Genomic DNA, 2,259 nt, shown 5'->3' with positions numbered 1-2,259 from the left:
AAGTCCACATGGAAAACTGTTCATCCACTGGGGACCTGTGCTGAGTTAACTCCACCAAGCTCCTGTAGATGGTGGAGTAAGGTGTTTTCAACTTTTTACTCATAAATAACAGTGTGTGCGGGGCGCCGTGACACATGCCTGTCATCCCAGCGGCTCTGGAGGCTGAGGCAGGAGGATCGTGAGTTCAAAGCCAGCCTCAGCAACTTAGTGAGGCCCAGGTAACTCAGTGAGACCCTGTCTCTAAAGAAAATACAAAATAGGGCTGGGGATGTGTCTCAGTGGTCGAGTGCCCCTGGGTTCAATCCCTGGTACCTAAATAAATGAATAAATGGCACTGTGCTGAGCATCTTTGTGCCTGAGGCATTTGTAGCACTGGCTATCTTCTCTTAGGTCAGGTTCTCAGAAAGGATGACCTCCTTGCAAGATGGCCCCCTACAAGCCATGATTTCTAATTCCCATGCCCACTACAGATTGAATGTTATATCTCCCCAAAGAGCATATATGGAGCCTTTAATCCCCAGCATGATGGATCTGGAGGGGGACCTGTGGGAGGTAATCAGATTTAGGTCAGATCATGAGGGGTAAGCCCCCAGGAGGGGATTAGTGTCTTTATAAGGAAATAAAAAGACCAGAGCTCTCTATGTCCTCCAATTGTGAGTGCAGTGAGCAGGTGTCCATAAACCAGGAAGAAGGCCCTCACCAGAGCCCAGCCACTCTGGCACCTGGCTCTCAGACTTCCAGCCTCCAGAACTATGAGTAAACAGTTTTTGGTGCTTAAGCTACCTGGTCTCTGGTCATCTCTTATAGCGGCTCGGAGAGACTAAGGCCACACCCTCATGTGACCTTCCATACTGAATTAGAGGTGGCCTGAGTGGACAACAGAATTTGGGGTGAAAGCAATAATATGTGACCATCAAGGCTAGGTCATTGCAGCTTCTGCCTTGGTCTATTGAATCTCTCAATCAGGGGAAGACAGCCACCACGTTATGGGGACACTTGGCCTGTAGAGATGTCCCCTGGACAGGGAGCTGAGCCCTGCCACCAACAGCCAGCACTGGCTTATTAGTCATGTGGGTGGACCTTATCAGTCATGTGGGGGGACCGCTGCGGGAGTGGAAGTGGAGTCTCAGTCAAGTCCAGCCCCAGATGGGACCTGGCTGTGACCCCATGAGAGGCCGTGAACCACACCAGGCAGGTCCAGCTCCCGGATTCCTGACCAAAGACACGACCCAGGGTTTTGCTGCTTTAAGCTAATGTGTTTGGGTGATTTGCTTCCCCCACGTGTGGCCTAGATCAGAGACCAGAGCCCTTTTAGGACTTAAAATGCCATTTTTTTCCTTCCCTTTTCATATCAGCAGATGGTCAGTTCTTTCGTTTGACATGAAACTGACCCCTCCATGTGCTCGCAGATGACTTTCCGGAAGGAGTTCCTATCAGCTCTGAGGACGTGGGGCTATTGGGAAAGATTGGTCTTTGATTGGCGGCCCTGAGCACTTCCAGAGAAGGATGTTCACAGTGTGCTACGTCCAACTAACCCACCTGGGCCAAAGAGGGGCCCTCGAGAAAGCCCGGCCTGTTTTAAGTTAATTGCTCCTTTCTTCTTCTGGATTCTCCAAGTGAAGTGTAAACACATCTGGCTCATGGGAGAGTGCTTTCTCCGCTGGGCGCGGTGGCACACACCTGTCATCCCAGCGACTGGGGAGGCTGAGGCAGGAGGATCCCAAGTTCAAGGCCAGCTTGGGCAATTTAGCGAGACCCTGTCTCAAAATAAAAAACAAGAAGGCCTGGGGTTTTGTGGCTCAGTGGTAAGAGTGTCTCTAAATTCGACCCGCAGCCCAAAACCAAAACAAAAAGCGGGAGCCACGTGACCAACATAAAGGTCTTGTTGCCGGTTGCAGTGGTGCATCCCTGTCATCCCAGCAGCTCAGGAGGCTGAGGCAGGAGGATGGCAAGTTCAAAGGCAGTCTCAGCAACTTAGCAAGGCCCTTAGCAGCTCAGTGAGACCCTGTCTCTAAATAAAACACAAAATAGGGCTGGGGATGGGGCTCAGGGGTCGAGGGCCCCAGAGTTCAATCCCTGGTACCAAAAAAAGAAAAAAAGAAAAGTTCATGTTAAAGAAATCAGCTTCCATTCCTTTAGCTCATATTCTCAAAAGATCCCCCATGTGATGCACAGACTTGGGAATCCCACTTAGGGACATGGAGACCTGTCTAGGCCTCCGTTCATTAATGATTAGAATGTTCAGTAAATGTTTATTTA

Source organism: Spermophilus citellus, assembly GCF_964194105.1.
Source record: "Spermophilus citellus genome assembly, chromosome: 3".
Classification (NCBI taxonomy): Eukaryota; Metazoa; Chordata; class Mammalia; order Rodentia; family Sciuridae; genus Spermophilus; species Spermophilus citellus.
Note: the sequence above shows the minus strand (reverse complement) of the source record.